We start from the raw sequence: 26,187 nt of genomic DNA on the forward strand, positions 1-26,187 counted from the left end.
GGTCTCCTACTAGATTGATACCTTGGTTCTCAAAAACTGAGGGAAATACTTACGCTGCTTTACGCACCACCCTTTTCCTCTTCAAGGGAAAATCAACGTAGTGATCAAGAGGTAGCAGTCCATCACATCATTCTCTAATGATGTGATCCCGTTCATCAAATGACAACACATGTCTTTGGTCAGGAAACTTAACCATCTTTGATTAACGAGCTAGTCAAGTAGAGGCATACTAGAGACACTCTGTTTTGTCTATGTATCCACACATGTACTAAGTTTCCGGTTAATACAATTCTAGCATGAATAGTAAACATTTATCATGATATAAGGAAATATAAATAACAACTTTATATTGCCTCTAGGGCATATTTCCTTTAGTCTCCCACTTGCACTAGAGTCAATAATCTAGATTACATAGTAATGATTCTAACACCCATGGAGTTTTGGTGTTGGTCATGTTTTGCTCGTGGAAGAGGGTTAGTCAACGGGTCTGCAACATTCAGATCTGTATGTATTTTGCAAATCTCTATGTCTCCCTCCTTGACTTGATCGCGGATGGAATTGAAGCGTCTCTTGATGTGTTTGGTTCTCTTGTGAAATCTGGATTCCTTCGCCAAGGCAATTGCTCCAGTATTGTCACAAAATATTTTCATTGGACCCGGTGCACTAGGTATTACACCTAGATCAGATATGAACTCCTTCATCCAGACTCCTTCATTTGCTGCTTCCGAAGCAGCTATGTACTCCACTTCACACGTAGATCCCACCACTTTACAGCTCCACCATTCAATATAAACACATTTCCGGTTTGTGACTTAGAGTCATCCGAATCAGTGTCAAAGCTTGCATCGACATAACCATTTACAACAAGCTCTTTGTCACCTCCATAAACGAGAAACATATCCTTAGTCCTTTTCAGGTATTTTAGGATGTTCTTGACCACTGTCCAGTGATCTACTCCTGGATTACTTTGGTACCTCCCCGCTAAACTTATAGCAAGGTACACATCAGGTCTGCTACACAACATTTTGCATACATGATAGAACTATGGCTGAGGCATACGGAATGACTTTCATTTTCTCTATCTTCTGCAGTGGTCAGGCATTGAGTCTGACTCAACTTCACACCTTGTAACACAAGCAAGAACCCTTTCTTTGACTGATCCATTTTGAAATTCTACAAAACTTTATCAAGGTATGTGTTTTGTGAAAGTCCAATTAAGCGTCTTGATCTATCTCTATAGATCTTGATGCCCAATATATAAGTATTCAAGTATCCTTTTATGCTATCCAGAAATTATGTATTATTTCCAATCAACAATATGTCATCCACATATAATATTAGAAATGCTACAGAGCTCCCACTCACTTTCTTGTAAATACATGCTTCTCCAAAAGTTTGTATAAAACCATATGCTTTGATCACACTATCAAAGCGTATATTCCAACTCCGAGAGGCTTGCACCAGTCCATAAATGGACTGCTGGAGCTTGCACACTTTGTTAGCACCTTTAGGATCGACAAAACCTTCTAGTTGCATAATATACAACTCTTCTTTAATATATCCATTAAGGAATGCAGTTTTGACATCCATTTGCCAAATTTCATAATCATAAAATGCAGCAATTGCTAACATGATTCAGACAGACTTAAGCATCGCTACGGGTGAGAAGGTCTCATCATAGTCAACTCCTTGAACTTATCGAAAACCTTTCGCAACAAGTCGAGCTTTGTAGATAGTAATATTACCGTGAGCGTCAGTCTTCTTGAAGATCCATTTATTCTCTATGGCTTGCCGATCATCGGGAAAGTCAACCAAAGTCCACGCTTTGTTCTCATACATGGATCCCATCTTAGATTTCATGGCCTCAAGCCATTTCGCGGAATCTAGGCTCACCATTGCTTCCTCATAGTTCGTAGGTTCGCCATGGTCTAGTAACATGACTTCCAGCATAGGATTACCGTACAACTCTAGTGCGGATCGTACTCTGTTGAGCTACGAGGTTCGGTAGTAACTTGATCTGAAGTTTCATGATGTTCATCATTAGCTTCCTCACTAATTGGTGTAGCAATCACTGTTCTGTGATGAACTACTTTCCAATTCAGGAGAAGGTGTCAATTACCTCATCAAGTTCTACTTTCCTCCCACTCACTTCATTCGAGAGAAACTCCTTCTCTAGAAAGGATCCATTCTTAGCAACGAATATCTTGCCTTCAGATCTGTGCTAGAAGGTGTACCCAATAGTCTCCTTTGGGTATCCTATGAAGACACATTTCTTCGATTTGGATTCGAGCTTATCAGGTTGACACTTTCTCACATAAGCATCACAGCCCCAAACTTTAAGAAATGACAACTTAGGTTTCTTGCCAAACCACAGTTCATATGGTGTCATCTCAACGGATTTAGATGGTGCCCTATTTAACATGAATGCAGTCGTCTCTAAAGCATAACCCCAAAACGATAGCGGTAAATTGGTAAGAGACATCATAGATCACACCATATCTAATAAAGTACGGTTACGACGTTTAGACACACCATTACGTTGTGCTGTTCCAGGTGGCGTGAGTTGCGAAACTATTCCACATTGTTTCAAATGAAGACCAAACTCATAACTCAAATATTCACCTCCATGATCTGATCGTAGAAACTTTATTTTCTTGTTACGATGATTTTCCACTTCACTCTGAAATTCTTTAAACTTTTCAAATGTTTCAGACTTATGATTCATTAAGTAGTATACCCATATATTCTCATATCATCTGTGATGGTTAGAAAATAATGACCCGCCGCGAGCCTCAACACTCATCGGACCGCATACATCAGTATGTATTATTTCCAACAAGTCAGTTGCTCGCTCCATTGTTCCGGAGAACGGAGTCTTAGTCATCTTGCCCATGAGGCATGGTTCGCAAGCATCAAGTGATTCATAATCAAGTGACTCCAAAATCCCATCAGCATGTAGTTTCTTCATGCGCTTTACACCAATATGACCAAAACGGCAGTGCCAAAAATAAGTTGCACTATCATTATTAACTTTGCATCTTTTGGCTTCAATATTATGAATATGTGTATCACTACAATCGAGATTCAACAAAAATAGACCACTCATCAAGGGTGCATGACCATAAAAGATATTACTCATATATATAGAACAACCATTATTCTTTGATTTAAATGAATAACCGTCTCGCATCAAACAAGATCCAGATATAATGTTCATGCTCAACGCTGGCACCAAATAACAATTATTTAGGTTTAAAACTAATCCCGGCGTTAGATGTGGAGGTAGCGTGCCGATGGTGATCACACCGACTTTGGAACCATTTCCCACATGCATCGTCCCCTCATCCTTAGCCAATCTTAGTTTAATCCGTAGCCCCTATTTTGAGTTGCAAATATGAGCAACAGAACCAGTATCAAATACCCAGGCGCTATTACGAGCATTAGTAAGGTACACATCAATAACATGTATATCAAATATACCTTTCACTTTGCCATCCTTCTTCTCCGCCAAATACTTGGGGCAGTTCCGCTTCTAGTGACCATCCCTTTGCAATAGAAGCGCTCAATTTCAGGCTTAGGTCCAGACTTGGGCTTCTTCCCTTGAGCAGCAACTTTCTTGCTATTCTTATTGAAGTTCCCCTTCTTCCCTTTGCCCTTTTTCTTGAAACTAGTGGTCTTGTTAACCATCAACACTTGATGCTCCTTCTTGATTTCTACCTCCGTAGCTTTTAGCATTGCGAAGAGCTCAGGAATTGTCTTTTCCATCCCTTGCATATTATAGTTCATCACAAAGCCTTTATAGCTTGGTGGCAGTGATTGAAGAACTCTGTCAATGACATTATCATCAGGAAGATTAACTCCCAGCTGAGTCAAGTGGTTATGGTACCCAGACATTCTGAGTATGTGTTCACTGACAGAACTATTCTCCTCCATCTTGCAGCTATAGAACTTGTTGGAGACTTCATATCTCTCAACTCTGGCATTTGCTTGAAATATTAACTTCAACTCCTGGAACATCTCATATGCTCCATGACGTTCAAAACGTCTTCGAAGTCCCGATTCTAAGCCGTAAAGCATCGCACACTGAACTATCGAGTAGTCATCAGCTTTGCTCTGCCAGATGTTCATAACGTTCGGAGTTGCTCCTGCAGCAGGTCTTGCACCAAGCGGTGCTTCCATGATGTAATTCTTCTATGCAGCAATGAGGATAATACTCAAGTTACGGACCCAGTCCATGTAGTTTCTACCATCATCTTTCAACTTAGCTTTATCTAGGAACGCATTAAAATTCAAGGGAACGGTAGCACGGGCCATTGATATACAACAACATAGATATGCAAAAACTATCAGGTACCAAGTTCATGATAAATTAAAGTTCAATTAATCATATTACTAAAGAACTCCCACTTAGATAGACATCCCTCTAGTCATCTAAATGATCATGTGATCCATATCAACTAAACCATGTCCGATCATCATGTGAGATGGAGTAGTTTTCAAAGGTGAACATCACTATGTTGATCATATCTACTATATGATTAACGTTCGACCATTCAGTCTCAGTGTTCCGAGGCCATATCTGCATATGCTAGGCTCGTCAAGTTTAACCTGAGTATTCTGCATGTGCAAAACTGGCTTGCATCCATTGTATGTGAACGTAGAGCTTCTCACACCCGATCATCACGTGGTGTCTTGGCATGACGAACTGTAGCAACGACGCATACTCAGGGAGAACACTTGTACCTTGAAATTTAGTGAGGGATCATATTATAATGCTACCGCCTTACTAAGAAAAATAAGATGTATAAAAGATAAACATCACATGCAATCAAAATATGTGACATGATATGGCCATCATCATATTGTGCCTTTGATCTCCATCTCCAAAGCAACGTCATGATCTCCATCGTCACCGGCTTGACACCTTGATCTCCATCGTAGCATCGTTGTCGTCTTGCCAACAAATGCTTCTACGACTATCTCTACCACTTAGTGATAAAGTAAAGCAATTACATGGTGATTGCATTTCATACAATAAAGCGACAACCATAAGGCTCCTTCCAGCTGCCGATAACTTTTACAAAACATGATCATCTCACACAACAATTTATATCTCATCACGTCTTGACCATATCACATCACAACATGCCCTACAAAAACAAGTTAGACGTCCTCTACTTTGTTTTTGCAAGTTTTACGTGGCTGCTATGGGCTTCTAGCAAGAACCGTTCTTACCTACGCATCAAAACCACAATGATTTTTCTTCAAGTGTGTTGTTTTAACCTTCAGCAAGGACCGGTCGTTGTCAAACTCGATTCGACTAAAGTTGGAGAAACAGACACCCGCCAGCCACCTGTGTGCAAAGCACATCGGTAGAACCAGTCTCATGAACACGATCATGTAATGTCGGTCTGGGCCGCTTCATCCAACAATACCGCCGAATCAAAGTAAGACTTTGGTGGTAAGCAGTATGACTATTATCGCCCACAACTCTTTATGTTTACTCATGCATATCATCTACGCATAGACCTGGCTCGGATGCCACTATTGGGGAACATAGCATGCAATTTCAAAAAGTTTCCTACGATGACGCAAGATCTATCTAGGAGATGCATGATAACCCACAAGTATAGGGGATCGCAACAATTTTCGAGGGTAGAGCATTCAACCCAAATTTATTGATTCGACATAAGGGGAGCCAAAGAATATTCTCAAGTATTAGCAGCTGAGTTTTCAATTCAACCACACCTAGATAACTTAATATCTACAGCAAGGTATTTAGTAGCAAAGTAATATGATAGTAGTGGTAACAGTGGCAAAAGTAATGGTAGCAGTTTTTGGTTTTATAGTGATTGTAACAGTAGCAACGGAAAAGTAAATAAGCGAAGAATAATATATGAAAAGCTCATAGGCAATGGATCGGTGATGGAGAATTACGTCTGATGCGATCAATCATGCAACAGTTATAACGTAGGGTGACACAAAACTAGCTCCAGTTCATCAATGCACTGTAGGCATGTATTCGGAATATAGTCATACGTGCTTATGGAAAAGAACTTGCACGACATCTTTTGTCCTACCCTCCCGTGGCAGCGGGGTCTATTGGAAACTAGGGTATATTAAGGCCTCCTTTTAATAGAGTACCAGACCAAAGCATTAACACATAGTGAATACATGAACTCCTCAAACTACGGTCATGACTGGTAAGTATCCCGATTATTGTCACTTCGGGGTTAACGGATCATAACACATAATAGGTGACTATAGACGTGCAAGATAGGATCAAGAACTCACATATATTCATGAAAACATAATAGGTTCAGATCTGAAATCATGGCACTCGGGCCCTAGTGACAAGCATTAAGCATAGAAAAGTCATAGCAACATCAATCTCAGAACATAGTGGACACTAGGGATCAAACCCTAACAAAACTAACTCAAGTACATGATAAATCTCATCCAACCCATCACCGTCCAGCAAGCCTATGATGGAATTACTCACGCATGGTGGTGAGCATCATGAAATTGGTGATGGAGGAAGGTTGATGATGACGATGGCGACGGATTCCCCTCTCCAGAGTCCCGAATGGACTCCAGATCAACCCTCCCAAGAGAGTTTAGGGCTTGGCGGCGGCTCCGTAACGTAAAACACGTTGAATCCTTCTCTCCGACTTTTTTTCTCCTCGAGCATGAATATATATGGAGTCAGGATGGACGTCGGAAGATCATCAGGGGGCCCACGAGGCAGGGGGCGCGCCCCCCACCCTCGTGGACAGGGTGTGGGCCCCTGATGTGGATTATTCCGCCAACATTTTTTATATATTCCAAAAATAATCTCCGTTGATTTTCAGGTCATTCCAAGAACTTTTATTTCTGCACAAAAATAACACCATGGCAATTCTGCTGAAAACAACATCAGTCCGGGTTAGTTCCATTCAAATCATGCAAGTTAGAGTCCAAAACAAGGGCAAAAGTGTTTGGAAAAGTAGATACAACGGAGATGTATCAACTCCCCCAAGCTTAAACCTTTTCTTGTCCTCAATCTATTCAGTTGATAAACTGAAAGTGATAAATAAAAACTTTTACAAACTCTGTTGGCTCTTGTTGTTGTAAATATGTAAATCCAGCATTCAAGATTTCAACAAAGATTATGAACTAACCATATTCACAATAACATTTAGGTCTCATGTTTACTCATATCAATGGCATAATCAACTAGCGAGCAATAATAATAAATCTCGGATGACAACACTTTCTCAAAATAATCATAATATGATATAACAAGATGGTATCTCGCTAGCCCTTTCTGAGACCGCAAAACATAAATGCAGAGCACCTTTAAAGATCAAGGACTGACTAGACATTGTAATTCATGGTAAAAGAGATCCAGTCAAGTCATACTCAATGTAAACTAACGATAATACATGCAAATGACAATGGTGCTCTCCAACTGGTGCTTTTTTAATAAGAGGACGATGACTCAACATAAAAGTAAATTGATAGGCCCTTCGCAAAGGGAAGCATGGATTTGTAGAGGTGCCAGAGCTCGATTTTGAAATAGAGACGAATAATATTTTGAGCGGTATACTTTCATTGTCAACATAACAACCGAGAGATATCTTCCATGCTACACACATTATAGGCGGTTCCCAAGCAGAATGGTAAAGTTTATACTCCCCCACCACCAACAAGCATCAATCCATGGCTTGCCCAAAACAACGGGTGCCTCCAACCAACAACAATCCTGGGGGAGTTTTGTTTGCAATTATTTTGATTTGATTTGAGCATGGGACTAGGCATCCCGGTGACCAGCCATTTTCTCGTGAGTGAGGAGCGGAGTCCACTCCTCTTGAGAATAACCCGCCTGGCATGGAAGATACAGACAACCCTAGTTGATACATGAGCTATTCGAGCATACAAAACAGAATGTTTATTTGAAGGTTTAGAGTTTGGCACATACAAATTTACTTGGAACGGCAGGTAGATACCGTTTATAGGAAGGTATGGTGGAATCATATGGAACAACTTTTGGGGTTTATGGAGTTGGATGCACAAGTAGTATTCCCGCTTAGTACAAGTGAAGGCTAGAAAGAGCTGGGAAGCGACCAGCTAGAGAGCGACAACAGTCATGAACATGCATTAAAATTAATCAACACTGAATGCAAACATGAGTAGGATATAATTCACCATGAACATTAATATCATGGAGTCTATGTTGATTTTGTTTCAACTACATGCGTGAACATGTGCCAAGTCAAGCCACTCGAATCGTTCAACGAGGATACCACCCCATCATACCACATCACAACCATTTTAATAGCATGTTGGCACGCAAGGTAAACCATTATAAACTCCTAGCTAATTAAGCATGGCATAAGCAACTATAATCTCTAATTGTCATTGCAAACATGTTTCATTCATAATAGGCTGAATTAGGAATGATGAACTAATCATATCTACAAAAACAAGAGAGGTCGAGTTCATACCAGCTTTTCTTATCTCAATTAGTTCATCATGTATCGTCATTATTGCCTTTCACTTGCACAACCGAATAGTGTGGATAATAATAATAGTGCACGTGCATTGGACTAAGCTGGAATCTGCAAGCATTCAATTCAAGAGAGAAGACAAGGTAATGTGGGCTCTTTGTTAGATCAACAATAATGCATATGAGAGCCACTCAACATTTTCATCATGGCCTTCTCCTCTTGACCCCTAAAGAAAAGGAAAGGAACAAAACTATTTACACTGGAAAGATCCCAACAAGCAAAAGAAGAACGAGAAATCTTTTGGGGTTTTCTTTTAGTTATTACTACTACAGGCATGGAAAGTAAACTAGCTAAAAGATACAACTAATTTTTTTTGTTTTTCTTAAGGTTTTTCAAACACACAATAAGAAAGCTTAAAAAGAAAATAAACTAGCATGGATCATACAATGAAAAAGTATGAGCACCGACAACTGGCATGAGTGTGTGAACATGAATGTAATGTCGGTGAGAGATACGTACTCCCCCAAGCTTAGGCTTTTGGCCTAAGTTGGTCTATGCCCATGGATGCCCTGGTGGATATCCGAAGTTGAAGCTGGGGTCGTACTGAGATGCATCAGCTACTGCCTGAAGAGCGGTAGCTTGGAGCGAGCTACCTCCGTCCTCCTTTCGTACTCGTTCGCCTCCTCCCTGGTTATAACATATCTCCTTTTTGCCTGGAAGTCAAAGAAAGTAGGAGCAAGGAGAGCGACCTGCCTCGAAGCTCTCCAGATCAGCGTAACACACATATGCGTCAAATTCTTCCTTGATGCCTTCCCGAACCATGAAATCCTCTGACGGCCATTCACAAGGCCGCACTTGAGCCTCCCTTGGTAGTTCATTGTCCGGCTCGCGTATTGTGGGCCTTGGGCCTTGCTTCCTTGAGGAGCCACCTTGGTACATTTTCCTTAACATACTTCTTCCTCTCAAAAATTTCTGAAATTTTTAATGACTCAAAATAAAAGTGAACCAAACTCAACAAAATTGATAGCAACTACTCCTACAAGTGCCTAGAGGCTATATCATGCATTAAAACTACTTTTGACCACATAAATTTGACATGCAAGCTCAAGAATAGGGTCACCTAAGCATCAAAAATTTGCAATGAATAAAGCACTAGAACAAAAACTTATTGGACCATTGGAGGAGTCACATACCAAAGAACAATCCCCCAAAGCAGTTTTGTGAAAGGAGCTTTGAGCAAGAAGATCGAAAATGGCAGCAAGATGAGCTAGAACTCGGGTTTGAGCTGGTGGATGGTTTTTTCTGGAGCAAGACGAAGTGTGTGGGTGCAAGGATAAGTGGAGGGGTCCACGAGGCAGGGGGTGAGCCCAGGGGGTGGGCACGCCCTCCACCCTCATGGGCACATGATGGAGCCCCCTGGTGTGCTCTCAGTGCCAATAATTCTTAAATATTTTGGAAAAAAACATATTTCATTTTCAGGGCATTTGGAGAACTTTTATTTGCGGGGTATTTTTTATTGCAAGGATAATTCAGAAAACAGACAGGAAATACTATTTTTGCTTTATTTAATATAAATAACAGAAAGTAAAAATATGGTACAAAAGGTTGTGCTTTCTAAATTCATCCATCTCATGCTCATCAAAAGGAATCCATTAACAAGGTTGATCAAGTCTTGTTAACAAACTCTTTCCGAATAACATGAAACCGGAGAATTTTCGAATAACACTATGTTACCTCAACGGGGATATGCATGTCAATAAGAATATCATATTTCTTCTTGACAGTAGGAAGAGGAAATTCAAAACCTCCAATAGTAATTGTTGAAATTTTTCCAACAGAATTGATACTGTGGACTTGAGGTTGTTTCCTCGGAAAATGTACCGTATGCTCATTGCCTTTGTTGCAATCACTAACAGCCCCTGCAGTATTCAAAAAGGGTCTTCCAAGAATAATGGACATACTATCGTCCTCGGGAATATCAAGAATTACAAAGTCCGTTAAGATAGTAATGTTTGCAACCACAACAGGCACATCCTCACAAATACCGACAGGTATAGCAGTTGATTTATCAGCCATTTGCAAAGATATTTCAGTAGGTGTCAACTTATTCAAATCAAGTCTACGATGTAAAGAGAGAGGCATAACACTAACAATGGCTCCAAGATCACATAAAGCAGTTTTAACATAGTTTCTTTTAATAGAGTATGGTATAGTTGGTACTCCGGGATCTCCTAGTTTCTTTGGTATTCCACCCTTAAAAGTGTAATTAGCAAGCATGGTGGAAATTTCAGCCTCTGGTATCTTTCTTTTATTTGTAACAATATCTTTCATATACTTAGCATAAGGATTCATTTTGAGCATATCAGTCAAACGCATACGCAAAAAGATAGGTCTAATCATTTCAGCAAAGCGCTCAAAATCCTCATCATCCTTTTTCTTGGATGGTTTAGGAGGAAAAGGCATGGGTTTCTGAACCCATGGTTCTCTTTCTTTACCGTGCTTCCTAGCAACAAAGTCTCTCTTATCATAACGTTGATTCTTTGATTGTGGGTTATCAAGATCAACAGCAGGTTCAATCTCTACATCATTGTCATTACTAGGTTGAGCATAACATGAACATCATCATTAACATTATCACTAGGTTCATGTTCATTACCAGATTGTGTTTCAGCATCAGAAATAGAAATATCATTGGGATTCTCAGGTGTGTCAACAACAGGTTCACTAGGAGCATCCAAATTCCTATCTTTTTTCTTTTTCTTCCTCTTAGAAGGACTAGGTGCATCAACATTAATTCTCTGAGAATCTTGCTCAATTATCTTAGGATGGCCCTCGGGATACAAAGGTTCCTGAGTCATTTTACCCCCTCTAGTCATAACTCTAACAACATTAGCATTTTTCTTATTATTTAAATCATTGAGCAAATCATTCTGAGCCTTAAGTATTTGTTCTACTTGAGTGGTAACCATAGAAGCATGTTTACTAATAAGTTTAAGTTCACCTTTAACACTAGCCATATAATCACACAAGTGTTCAATCATATCAGCATTGCGTTTCAATTGTCTACCACCATAAGCATTGAAGTCTTCTTGTTTAACCATAAAGCCATCAAACTCATCCAAGCATTGGCTAGCGAACTTAGTAAATGGGATTTCACATTTAGCAAATCTATATAGAGAATTTACCTTTACTACCTGTGTCGGGTTATCAAGACCATGTATCTCTTCAATAGGTGGTAAATTCTTAACATCTTCATCTTTAACACCTTTTTCTTTCATAGATTTCTTTGCCTCTTGCATATCTTCAGGACTGAGAAATAGAATACCCCTTTTCTTCGGAGTTGGTTCAGGAAGTGTCCAATTATTTTCATTTGTCAACATATTATTCAATAGCAATTCAGCTTGATCAACAGTTCTTTCCCTGAAAACACAACCAACACAACTATCTAGGTAATCTCTGGAAGCATCGGTTAGTCCATTATAAAAGATATCAAGTATTTCATTTTTCTTGAGAGGATGATCAGGCAAAGCATTAAGTAATCGGAGAAGCCTCCCCCAAGCTTATGGGAGACTCTCTTCTTCAATTTGCACAAAATTATATATTTCCCTTAAAGCATCTTGTTTCTTATGAGCGGGGAAATATTTAGCAGAGAAGTAATAAATCATATCCTAGGGACTACGCACACAACCAGGATCAAGAGAATTAAACCATATTTTAGCGTCACCCTTTAATGAGAACGTAAATAACTTAAGGATATAATAATAGTGAGTTTTCTCATCATTAGTGAATAGGGTGGCTATATCATTTAATTTAGTAAGATGTGCCACAATAGTTTCAGATTCATAGTCATAAAAAGGATCAGACTCAACCAAAGTAATTAACTCAGGATCGACAGAGAAATCATAATCCTTATCAGTAATAAAGATAGGTGAAGTAGCAAAAGCAGGGTCATATTTCATTCTAGCATTCAAAGACTTTTCTTTAAGCTTAGCAAGAAAGTCTCTAGCATTCAAAGACTTTTCTTTAAGCTTAGCATTCTAGTAATAATTTCTTAAGATCAGATCTATCATTGCAAGCAAGAAAGTCTCTAGCAGTTTCTTCATCCATAACATAACCCTCAGGCACAACAGGCAATTCATATCTAGGGGGAGAATCTTCATCATCACTTTCATCAATATTATCAGTTTCAATAATTTCATTTTCTCTAACCCTAGCAAGTTGTTCATCAAGAAATTCACCTAGTGGCACAGTATTATCAAGAACAGAAGTAGTTTCATCATAAGTATCATGCAAAGCAGAAGTGGCATCATCAATAACATGCAACCTATCAGAATCAATAGCATGTGTAGGTGTCGCAAGTTTATGCAAAACAGAAGGTGAATCAAGTGCAGAGCTAGATGGCAGTTCCTTACCTCCCCTCGTTGTTGAGGGAAAAATCTTGGTTCTTTGATCTTTCAAGTTCTTCATAGTGATAAGAAGATATAAATCCCAAGTGACTCAAAGAATAGAGCTATGCTCCCCGCAACGGTGCCAGAAAATAGTCTTGATAACACACAAGTATAGGGGATCGCAACAGTTTTCGAGGGTAGAGTATTCAACCCAAATTTATTGATTCGACACAAGGGGATCCAAAGAATATTCTCAAGTATTAGAAGTTGAGTTGTCAATTCAACCACACCTGGATAACGTAATATCTGCAGCAAGGTATTTAGTAGCAAAGTAATATGATAGTAGTGGTAACGGTGGCAAAAGTAACGGTAGCAGCTTTTTGGTTTTATAGTGATTGTAACAGTAGGAATGGAAAAGTAAATAAGTGAAGAACAATATATGAAAAGCTCGTAGGCAATGGATCGGTGATGGAGAATTATGTCGGATGCGATCAATCATGCAACAGTTATAACATAGGGTGACACAGAACTAGCTCCAGTTCATCAATGCAATGTAGGCATGTATTCCGAATATAGTCATACGTGCTTATGGAAAAGAACTTGCATGACATATTTTGTCCTACCCTCCCGTGGCAGCGGGGTCCTATTGGATACTAAGGGATATTAAGGCCTCCTTTTAATAGAGTACCAGACCAAAGCATTAACACATAGTGAATACATGAACTCCTCAAACTACGTTCATCACTGGTAAGTATCCCGATTATTGTCACTTCGGGGTTAGCGAATCATAACACATAATAGGTGACTATAGACTTGCAATATAGGATCAAGAACTCACATATATTCATGAAAACATAATAGTTTCAGATCTGAAATCATGGCACTCGGGACCTAGTGACAAGCATTAAGCATAGCAAAGTCATAGCAACATCAATCTCGGAACATAGTGGACACTAGGGATCAAACCCTAACAAAACTAACTCGATTACATGATAAATCTCATCCAACCCATCACCGTCCAGCAAGCCTACAATGGAATTACTCATGCACGGCGGTGAGCATCATGAAATTGGTGTGGAGGAAGGTTGATGATGACGATGGCGATGGATTCCCCTCTCCGGAGCCCCGAACGGACTCCAGATTAGCCCTCCCGAGAGAGTTTAGGGCTTGGCGGTGGCTCCATATCGTAAAACGCGATGAATCCTTCTCTCCGATTTTTTTCTCCCCGGACATGAATATATGGAGTCAAAATGGACGTCGGTGGAGCATCAGGGGGCCCACGAGGCAGGGGGCGCGCCCAGGGGGTAGGGGCGCCCCCCCACCCTCGTGGACAGGGTGTGGGCCCCTGACGTGGATTCTTTTGCCTGCAGTTTTTATATATTCCAAAAATAATCTCCGTTGATTTTCAGGTCATTCCGAGAACTTTTATTTCTGCACAAAAATAACACCATGGCAATTCCGTTGAAAACAACGTCAGTCCGGGTTAGTTCCATTCAAATCATGCAAGTTAGAGTCCAAAACAAGGGCAAAAGTGTTTGGAAAAGTAGATACGATGGAGATGTATCAATACATAGCAACGAGAGGGGGAGAGTGTGTCCACGTACCCTCATAGACCGAAAGCGGAAGCGTTATGTTAACGCGGATGATGTAGTCGAACGTCTTCACGATCCAAGTACCGAACGTACGGCACCTCCATGTTCAGCACACGTTCAGCTCGGTGACGTCCCTCGAGCTCTTGATCCAGTAGACGGTCGAGGGAGAGTTCCGACAGCATGACGGCATGGTGACGGAGATGGTGATGTGATCCGCGCAAGGCTTCGCCTAAGTAGTACGATGCTATGACCGGAGGAGTAAACTGTGGAGGGGGCACCACACATGGCTAAGAGTACTCTTGGTGTGCCTTTGGGGTGCCCCCACCCCCGTATATAAAGGGGGCAGGAGGAGGCCGGCGGCCAGGAGGGGCGTGCCAAGGGGGGATTCGCCCCTCCCCCCCCTCCCCCCCCGTTTTCCTTTCTCCATCGAAGGGAATAGGAACGAGAGGGAAAGGGAAGGGGGCGCTCCCTCCTCCTTGTCCTATTCGGACTCCCTAGGAGGGGGGGCACCACCCCTCGTGAGCTTCCCTCTCTCTCCCTTTAGGCCCATGTAGGCCCAATACTTCTTCGGGGGGCTCCGGTAACCCCTCGGTACTCCAAAAAAATACCGGAATCACTCGGAACCATTCCGATGTCCGAATACTACCTTCCAATATATGAATCTTTACCTCTCGATCATTTCGAGACTCCTCGTCATGTCCGTGATGTGCATTACTGAGAGGTCCCAGAGATACCTCTCCGATATACGGCGTGAAAAATCCTACTCTTGATCTATGCCAACTCAACAAACACCGTCGGAGACACCTGTAGAGCATATTTATTATTTCCCAGTTACGTTGTGACGTTTGATAGCACACAAGGTGTTCCTCCTGTATTCGGGAGTTGCACGATCTCATAGTTAGAGGAATATGTATAAGTCATGAAGAAATCAATAGCAATAAAACTAAACGATCATAATGCTAAGCTAACGGATGGGTCTTGTCCATCACATCATTCTCTAATGATGTGATCCCGTTCATCAAATGACAACACATGTCTATGGTCAGGAAACTTAACCATCTTTGATTAATGAGCTAGTCAAGTAGAGGGATACTAGGGACACTCTTTTTTGTCTATGTATTCACACATGTACTAAGTTTCCAGTTAATACAATTCTAGCATGAATAATAAACATTTATCATGATATAAGGAAATATAAATAACCACTTTATTATTGCCTCTAGGGCATATTTCCTTCATTAATTCATCTGACTCAAATTATCAGGGAACTTCTCACTCATCCTCCGGTGACTCAACTGGGACTTAGACTCCCCTCTTCGAAGTTGCTCCTAGGTGAGAACATTAGATTTCTTTGCTTTAACACTTACACACTGATATGTTGACATCCTTATATGTCTTATTTTCAGTGGTATAGCCAAGCCCAGCAAGAAGCTAAAGGTCCATAAGCCGGCCGAAGACCCCAAGGTTGCTGAGTCGGAAAAACAAACTATATCTGAAGCTTCCCATCAGACTCCTGAGGCTGTTGCTGATGATCCTCCACCCAAGAATCAAGACGTCACGGTGGATTCAATGGGTGTTGACCCATCCAGTGCTAAGCTGCCAAGTCACATAAAACCTGCTGACGAACCTCCTTCACAACAAGCTGCGGAGGATGTTATCATTACTGACATTGGCTATACTGAGCCTAGGAACCCCACCATTCTAGCCAAGCACTCTGCGAAGGTTTGACGTTACAAATTACTCACATTTGGGCGTCAATGAATTGTATTCTAGTTATCTGAGCCAGCTGCATATTGGTCGTGACCTGGAGGCAGATCTGGTCAAGAAATTGCGCCAGAAATATGAGGTATGAACATCTGTTTCCTTTGCATATATAGTCATCCAGCCCCCAAGTCTTATCCGTAGCAAAAGATACTTTTGAGTAGGGTTAAGACTTGTCCATATGTTTCTGCAATCTCCAAAGTCATAGCCCTCATGGGTCAGCTTATCTTGATAAAGATAACATGATCATTTCCATTATATGAAAGAACTCCAGACCATAGCCGTCATGGGCTGGCTCATCTTGAAAAAGATGAGCCGGATCAAAATATAAATGTTAAAAAGAACTTCCGCACACATTAGCCCCCAAGTGTCAAGTGATTTTCTTGCAACGTGCTTGAGACTTGTTTGAAGATGTGCCCTGGCAAATATGTTTATAACTTGTTCAACTCTTTACTTGCAGGGCGCTTTGACTCAGGCTGAGTCCCGGGTAGTTAATTTAAAGACCAGGCTTGAGCAGCAAGAGGCTGAAACACGCGATGCTGAGTCCAAGCTTAAGCTTAGTCTTGAAGAGAGCGAGAAGCTCAAAACTGGATTTTCCACGGAAAGAGCCGCCTGGGACAAAGAGAAGGCCATCTTGGTTCAAAGAGTAGAGACTGCCGAATCTTCCTTGAATGAGACTGCTGCAGAATTGATCAGCTTAAAACACCACATATCCCAGATGACAACTGCTATCTTCGGTAAGTAACTCAAGATGTTTCGACCACTTCCAATTTTTAACCTTAATCCGCCCAGCGACTTATCTGTGCACTTATTCAACAGGCCCTAGGAATGCTAACCTTGGCCAAGACATGTTGGGGAAGCTGAAGGCGGTTTACACTCTGGTGGAATAGTTTTATACATGCACTCAGTGAACCATCGCAGCCATCTCGCATAATAAAGAACCACCTTCACTCATCAGGGAAGTGCTAGACAAATTATCTGTCATGCCTAAGAGAATTGAAGAAATCAAGCAATCCTCAGCCCGAGCAAGCGCCATCACTGCTTTGAGCTGGGCCAAAGCATGGCAGGCGGAATTAGACTCGGAGGAGATGGCAACTGTCTGTCTGAGCCTCAAGGAGGACGGGTCTTCCTTCAATGCTAGTGATTTTACAAAATGTGTAAAAGAGATGCTCCCTCTGGCAACCAAATTGGCCGAAGAAACTGGTTTGTCTATGTATCAGGCGGCTTATACAAAGGAGAACGCAAAAGTAAAAGTGCCGACTTATGAAATCATAGAGCTCATTCCTCAATATGTAAGCACACTTTTGCTCCCGATGTTGATCCGTCCAATTTTATAGACGATGAAGCCGAGTTTAAAGCTTCAACTAGCATCGACTGGACATCATCTGACTTCCAGATGATGGAGGAGGAAGAAGAAGAAGAACCGGTGCAGGATAACCCGGAAGCTTCAACCGGCCAAGACCAGAACAATTGATTCAAGGGGCAGTTCTCAGACTGCAGTGCGGCGTTTCGCTTTGAAAAAACTCTTAATCATTTGGGATTTGGGAAGCCTTGTAATAGGCTAGTTGAAACAATGATTTGTCATGCCACCCTGCATGTTTAGCCTTAAAACTGCTGAATTTTTTTTATGTGCCACTGATGAGCTTGCAGGGAATATCATATTGTTTTTCAATGTTCCTGCACACATGGTAAACAACATACACCCTGGCAGTTTATGCCAGGGCGGGTCATAATTTCCAATATAACATGCTCTGGCGACTTAAAGTCTATAACCAGGGCGGGTTAGAAAAAACCCGAAATATTTATTCAAATATGAAGTCATACCTGTAGACTAATATCATAATGATGTTCTAATGATTGTAATCCAGCATGGGTATTAATCCGTAAATATGAAAAATTATGACTTGAATTTATTCAAGGCAAATCATCCTGGCGACTTAAAGTATGCTTATCAGGGCGGGTTATTAACCCAATATGCTCAAATATGAGTCATATAATCAATGCTACATGGCCTGAATTGCAAAAAACCATATATTAATATGGAAGAAGGATACGAATCCAAAATTTTCAGAAAAACAAATCCAGAAAAATAGGGCTTTCATAGGCCGCCAAGCCTAACACGTCAAGTGCTTTCATGGGCCACACAACCACTGAGTTAAATTCCAGCACACCTGTAAGCCGATTCTCACATGACAAACCGCTATTTGAACTTTAACAAGTTCATGGTCTTATTTAAAAGATTGTCTGTTAAAAGTACGGCGGGTCATTCTAGGATTACCTAGGTGGAGTAACAACAACATACATGTCGGTTAACCCGTAATTTGGTGTTACACCTGGCTAGGAAGCTGATCAAGAGGGTAAGCATAGCTATGCTCATTGAGCAAGAAGCCCCCAAGTGACCAACAAGAGTGGCTAGGAAGCTGATCAAGAGGGTGAGCATAGCTATGTTCATTGAATAGGAAGCCCCCAAGTGACCAATAAGAGTGGCTAGGAAGCCGATCAAGAGGGTAAGCATAGCTATGTTCATTGAACAGGAAGCCCCCAAGTGACCTTATGAACAAATAATAAAGACTCATATATTTAGAAATGAAATGACAGAGGCCCTGAATTATCAGGGATGACAGCTTTATTGTATTGATCATAATATATACATTGATGAAAGTATGTACACACAAGAGCCGGTGGCTCAAGTGTAATAAGGCCGAAGATGAGCAATGTTCCAAGGTCGGTCGGTTCTCCTCCTCCGATGTGTGTGAGTCCTTGTGGTCTTGAATATCAATGAGGTAATATGACCCGTTGTTCAGGTTCTTGCTGACCACAAAAGGTCCTTCCCAAGGAGGGGATAACTTGTGCATATCTGTCTGATCTTGGATGAGCCAGAGCACCAAGTCGCCTTCTTGAAAGGTCCGGGTTTTAACCTAGAGGCTATGATAACGATGCAGATCTTTCTGGTATATCGCTGAACAAGCCGCTGCAAGGTCACGCTCCTCATCCAATATATCAAGAGCATCCTAACGAGCTTTTACATTGATAGCTTCAACATAAGCCGACACCCGGGGCGAATCATGACGGATATCACTTGGAAGAACCGCTTCTGTGCCGTAGACCATGAGGAAGGGCGTGTAACCAGTTGATCTGTTGGGGGTGGTATTGATACTCCAAAGCACTGAGGGTAATTCTTCAACCCAACAACCCGGCGTCCTCTGCAAAGGGACCATAAATCGGGGCTTTATCCCTCTCAAGATTGCTTGATTAGCCCTTTCAGCTTGACCATTGGACTGGGGGTGGGCCACAAAAGAAACGTCGAGATGAATATGTTCTCGTTGACAGAACTCTTTCATAGCACCTTTAGACAAATTGGTGCCATTATCAGTTATGATACTGTGGGGGTATCCAAAACATCAGATCACCTTCTTAATAAAATGAACCGCCGTCGCCGCATCACACTTGCTGTTCGGTTATGCCTCAACCCACTCGGTAAACTTGTCAACCGCCACCAAGAGATGGGTCTTTTTGTCCTTAGACCTCTTGAAAGGTCCAACCATATACAGCCCCCAGACGGCAAACGGCCAAGTAATTGGAATCATCCTCAATTCTTGAGCCAGCACATGAGCTCGTCTAGAAAACTTCTGACAGCCGTCACACTTGCTAACCAGATCTTCTGCATCAACATGAGTCGTCAACCAATAAAACCCATGACGGAAAGCTTTAGCCACAAGAGATTTAGAGCTGAAGTGATGACCACTGATGACCCACAAGTATAAGGGATCTATTGTAGTCCTTTCAATAAGTAAGAGTGTCGAAACCAACAAGGAGCAGAAGGAAATGGCAAGCAGTTTTCAGTAAGGTATTCTCTGCAAGCACAGAAATTATCGGTAACAGATAGTTTTGTGATAAGGTAATTCGTAACGGGTAACAAGTAACAAAAGTAAACAAGGTGCAGCAAGGTGGCCCAATCCTTTTTGTAGCAAAGGACAAGCCTGGACAAACTCTTATATAAAGGAAATGCTCCCGAGGACACATAGGAATTATCATCAAGCTAGTTTTCATCATGCTCATATGATTCGCGTTCGTTACTTTGATAATTTGATATGTAGGTGGACCGATGCTTGGGTACTTCCCTTCCTTGGACAAGCATCCCACTTATGATTAACCCCCCTCGCAAGCATCCACAAGTACGAAAGAAGAATTAAGGTAAACCTAACCATAGTATGAAACATATGGATCCAAATCAGCCCCTTACGAAGCAAGGCATAAACTAGGGTTTAAGCTTCTGTCACTCTAGCAACCCATCATCTACTTATTACTTCCCAATGCCTTCCCCTAGGCCCAAACAATGGTGAAGTGTCCTGTAGTCGACGTTCACATAACACCACTAGAGGAAAGACAACATACATCTCATAAAAATATCGAACGAATACCAAATTCACATGACTACTTATAACAAGACTTCTCCCATGTCCTCGGGAACAAACGTAACTACTCACAAATATATTCATGTTCATAATCATAGGGGTATTAATGTGCATAAAGTATTTGAACATATAATCTTCCACCGAATAAACCAACTAGCATCAACTACAAGGAGTAATCAACACTACTAGAAACCCATAGGTACCAATCTAAGGTTTTGAGACAAAGATCGGATACAAGAGATGAACTAGGGTTTGAGAGGAGATGATGCTAGTGAAGATGTTAATGGATATTGACCCCCTCTCGATGAGAGGATAGATGGTGAGCACAACGGTGATGATTTCCCCCTCCCGGAGCGATGTTTCCTCGGCAGAACAGCTCCGCCGGAGCCCTAGATTGGTTCCGCCAAGGTTTCGCCTCGAGACGGCGGCGCTTCGTCCCGAAAGCTTCCTTATGATTTTTTCCAGGTCAAAAGACACCTTATACCAGAAGATGGGCATTGGGGGGCTTCCAGGTGGCCCACGAGGCAGGGGGCGAGCCCTCCACCCTTGTGGACAGTGGGTGGCCCCCTCTGGTGCTTTCTTCGCCCAATATTTTTAATATATTCCAAAACTAACTTTCATGGAGTTTCGGGACTTTTGGAGTTGGGCAGAATAGGTCTCTAATATTTGCTCCTTTTCCAGCCCAGAATTCCAGCTGTCGGCATTCTCCCTCTTCATGTATACCTTGTAAAATAAGAGAGAAAAGGCACAAGTATTGTGACATAATGTGTAATAATAGCCCATAATGCAATAAATATCGATATAAAAGCATGATGCAAAATGGATGTATCAACTCCCCCAAGCTTAGACCTCGCTTGTCCTCAAGCGGAAGCCGATATCGAAAAATATGTCCACATGTTTAGAGATAGAGGTGTCGATAAAATAAAATACGGATATGAGGTCATCATGATCATCTTAGAATAGCAACATATATATATATATTGTCATATGATTTCTTATGCTGAAGTAACAATCCATTCACAATGTAAAGTATAAATCAGAAACTTCATTGAAAAACTAGCAAACTATAATCTCAGTCATTGAAGCAATTGCAATTTATCATAACATTGGAAAGAGTCAATATAAGAGCTTTTAGGCAAGTCCACATACTCAACTATCATTTAGTCTTTCACAATTGCTAACACTCAGGCAATACTTATGGGTACGAAGTTTTAATCAGACATAGAGAAAGATAGGGGCTTATAGTTTTGCCTCCCAACCTTTTACCTCAAGGGTAACGTCAACAATAATGCTTTATGAAAACCCACATCCAATTGGATATATATATATATAATAGCACTATTCTGATCCCAGGATCAGAATAGTTATTTGGATCAGGATCAACCCTATATAGGGCCCGATGCACTTGTTTCCGAACTCCCCGAACCCGTGCAGGACAAAAAAACCACACCCACTCTTCCACCCGATCCCCAACCCCCCCCCCTCCCCCCCCCCCCCCCCCCCCCCCCCCCCCCCCCCCCCCCCCCCCCCCCCCCCCCCCCCCCCCCCCCCCCCCCCCCCCCCCCCCCCCGCCGCTTCCCCTGCCTCCCGGCACCGCCGCCCCCCGCTTCCCCTGCCACACGGCGCCACCACCCCCCGCTTCCCCTGCATCCAGGCGCCGTTGACCCAACCTCCGGCGTGCCACCAGATTCCCTTCCACCTCCACCTCCGCCCCTTGCTCCGGTGCGCCTCCCACCGCTACCAACCGGCGTCGGAACTGTCCCTCACCCCGGATCACACCGCCGCCACTGTCCCACGATGGGGATCACACCGCAGCCACTGTCCCATGATGGGGATCGCGCCGTAGGCACCGTCCCACGACTGGGATCGAGCCGCAGGTACCGTCCCATGATGGGGATCACGCCACTGCAACCGCATCGCCCCACCTCCTGCCGTCGGGATCCTACTGCCACGCGACAACCACCGAGATCCTCCCACCGTGCGACCTTCCTCCACCTGCCGCCGTGAACTTCTTCCACTCGCCACCGTGACCTTCTTCCCTCTGCTGCCTCGATCCTGACATGGCTCCATGTTTCGTTGATGTTGCAGGCGGTCGCTACTCGCGCCGCGCGCATGTGGAGGCAAACGGATGCGATGGTTTCCTTCGACATCAACGACCGCAAAGAGTACGTCACTTCCCAGGTGCCCCCTCTCCCTGTCTCCTCCTAGCGCGACTCATGTGTCGCTTGCTGCGAGATTGGGAAGTGTTTGCTCTCTCGCGCCCTGTAAATTATTCGTCTCACATTTGGCCCCGTCTGCTGCTCTGGTGTCGAAACCAGTAGGAGATTGAGATGGTTGTTTCGTTTTCAAAGACTACAATTGATCCAATGAGGATTCATCTCTTGGTTGCTATGAATTCCGCTCCATATTTTACAATCCAATGGGTTCACTGTGCAAGTTAACAATACTGGTTTGGTGTGTAGAATCTTGCTCAAATTCAGCGATATTCTTTCTTAGGGTTTGCTTAGTGTGAATTATTCGCCGTTGGTATGATGTCGTTGCATTAATGCTTTTGGTCCATTGTTTAAGTGTGGCAAACTATTCTTCTATCATTGCCATTGTGTAGGATTACAACAGTGTGATTTCTAATGTTTCATGTTTGGCAGACAAATGTGTTGAAAATCAACTAACAGTTACGAGTATGACATCTGTTCAGAATAAGAACCACTCATGCTATTCGGTGTTTTACTACTTGGTCATTGGTTTATTTACACATTTTCAGGAAGTTGTAATCAGGAGGCAACATCTAATAGTTGCCAAATGCTAAATATAATAGTTGGTGTACAAATTCTTCTATGCTAAATTTTACAGCCTGATAGGTTCGCCATGCTAGTTAACAGTATTGGTTTGGTGTGTTGAATCTCGCCCAAATTCAGCAATCTCTTGTCTCGGGATTTGTTTAGTTCCGTTGGTATGACCGTGATGTTGTTGCATTAATGTTGTTTGTCCACTGTTTAAATGTGGCAGACTATTCTTCTACCATTGCCTCTGCGTAGGATTAGAATAGTGTAATTTCTAATGTTCGCTTTCAGGACTTGACTCTTGGTTTTATTGAGAAGGTGGCTCGTCGGATGCTGTTGCTGTGGATGATGACGATCTCGTTCTCGGTCGGAGACTGAAGAGACACGGTAAGGCGTTTGTTTTGTGGCTGTCTTTCTGTTGTTGGTGTGTTATAAATTTGATTGATGTTCCATGGTTTGCAGGGAGAGGGGACGAGGATCATGTGCTCACCGTGCAACATGGCGTCACCTCTTCGCTCCGGAGCGTCGGGATTCTTGCTAGAGAGTATTCAGTGTAGATCGGTCATTGGTTTATTTACACATTCACCTCTTCGATCTTACTTGAAGGGTAGATCTTGGGATTAAGGTTTAGAGAGATTTGTTTCTTGTTTTTGTTGGTGTTTTCACTAACCGGAGAGTTGCATCTTGTGGATGAAGTGGCTCGTCAGACGTCCTATTTTCCTGGTTCTACCTGTTGCATTCTGACGCTAAGGAGTTGTGGTTCAATGTGTATATTACAGGAAGGAAAGAGAAACAACATGTGTATGACAACACGGTTGTAGTTCTTTTCTGAGTGTCTGTGTTTGGATGTGTTATGCGTCTGTGAGCGCGCGCGTATTACACTGAATTAAAAAACAATTTTTTGTGATGTTTGTTTTCCATATTGGTTTTATAGTGTCCGTTTTTGTGTTCGTGGAGTAAATTAGGAAGTTCAATTTTGAGAAAACAACAAGTTCAAGCAATATAGAAACACCAAAAAAAACATTGAATACAAACTTTTTTAGTGAGGTTCAAATTGGAAGACATGATAAAAAAAAGTGTTCTCTGTTCTTTACAGTAAAAAAATTATCATGTGTTGGTTGCTTTCCCCAACTAGTTGCTCTCTGACACACATTATGTTGCAGCTTTCCTTCTCCTTCATGAAACTGTTACAAAAAAATAGAGCATAAAAGTTCAAAACTAAAAGAATAAAAAGCGAGCAATTCTGAAAGATAAAAAAATGTTGATGCGAAGTTCATATTCTCTGGCATGGATAGTTCAAAATGTTTGCTTACGGCAAAACACACAGATTGAGATTCCAATAATAAAGAGGCGAACACACAAAAAATCCATAAAGTTCATATTTTAAAAATAGAAAAGTTTAAAGTTTATTAAAAAAGAAAAACAATTTTTCTTTGTTTCTCAAAAATACATTTAAAAAGTCCAGGTTTAAATAGCACAACAGTTGGATGTTTATTAACATACTCCTAGGTCAAATAAAACTAGGAAGTTAAATTTTAAATAATAGAATAGTTGGATGTATATAAAAAACTTGGATTTTCTCGCTATTAAAATAATAAAACCAAGAAGTTCAAACTAAAATAATAGAGTAGTTCAACGTATATAAAAAACTCAGATATTCTACATCAGTAAACAAAAACCCCCAAGAAGTTCAATTTATAATAGTAGAATGGTTTGATGTTTTTTACAAAACTTGGATTTCTCCCGTTACTAAATAATAAAGCAAGAAGTTCAATTTAAAAAATGGAGTAGTTCAATGTATATAATAAAACTCATGTTCCCTCGTTAATGGAGAATAAAACCAAGAAGTTCAATTTGAAAAAGTGGAGCAGTTTGATATTTATTCGAAAAATAAGATTTTTTCGGTTACTAAAGAATAAAACCAATAAGTTCAATTTTGAAATAATGAAGAAGTTTGATGTTTCTAACAAAACTATAATTGACACATTTTTTAAAAAGACATAAAAAGTTAAAATTTAAAAAAGGAGCGGCTCGATGTCTATCAAAATATAAGATTTTTCCGTTACTAAAAGAAATAAAACCAGGAAGTCCAATTTAAAAAGATGGAGAAGTTCGATGATTATAGAAAACTCAAATTTTCCTTGTTATTAAAGAATGGAAATAAGAAGTTCAAAAATTAAATAACAAGAAGTTCAACTTTTAATAATAGAGCGCTTCAAAATTTCGTAAAAAAGATTAAGAAATAAAACTAGGAAGTCCATATTAAAAAGATGGAGAAGTTCGATGATTATAGAAAACTTTGATTTTCCTCACTATTAAAAGAATGGAAATAAGAAGTTCAAAAATTAAATAACAAGAAGTTCAGCTATTAAAAATAGAGCGCTTCAAAATTCATAAAAAAAGATTTAGAAAATCAGTTTAAAAATTCATAAAAAATCTCAAAAAATTCACGTAACCGAGAGAAGTTCAGGTTGATAACCGCCAGAAGTTAATGTACTAGATGGTATGCATTTTGTATTAAAAAGGGATAAAAAAGCAAAGGCTAAAAGTTTTGTTGTTATAAGTTCAAGTCCTCCATCGGAGAAAGTTAAAAAGATTATTGTGAGAGAGATTTGTACAAAGGAAATATCATTTGTGTAACACTAACGAATGGATGAGAAAATTAAAAACAAAAATACGTCACAGAAGTTCAACGTGAAAACAACATGAAGTTCAACTACTACGCTGAATGAATTTTAGATGAAAAACATTTAAAATCGTCG

The 26,187-nt window shown here is 41.1% G+C and overlaps 1 long non-coding RNA gene across 2 annotated transcripts; it reads left to right on the forward strand.

The window, feature by feature from the left end:
- The first annotated feature begins 22,222 nt into the window (after positions 1–22,222).
- LOC125555916 lies at positions 22,223–24,306 on the forward strand. 2 transcript variants are annotated; one of them, XR_007304954.1, is made up of 4 exons: positions 22,223–22,623; positions 22,734–22,810; positions 23,744–23,812; positions 23,888–24,306. It is a non-coding gene; the product is annotated as an uncharacterized LOC125555916 (long non-coding RNA). The 2 variants fall into 2 exon arrangements; XR_007304953.1 differs by having other exon boundaries at positions 22,734–23,812.
- The last annotated feature ends 1,881 nt before the right edge of the window (positions 24,307–26,187 follow it).

This window comes from Triticum urartu, chromosome 5 (assembly GCF_003073215.2).
Source record: "Triticum urartu cultivar G1812 chromosome 5, Tu2.1, whole genome shotgun sequence".
In the NCBI taxonomy this organism is placed as follows: Eukaryota; Viridiplantae; Streptophyta; class Magnoliopsida; order Poales; family Poaceae; genus Triticum; species Triticum urartu.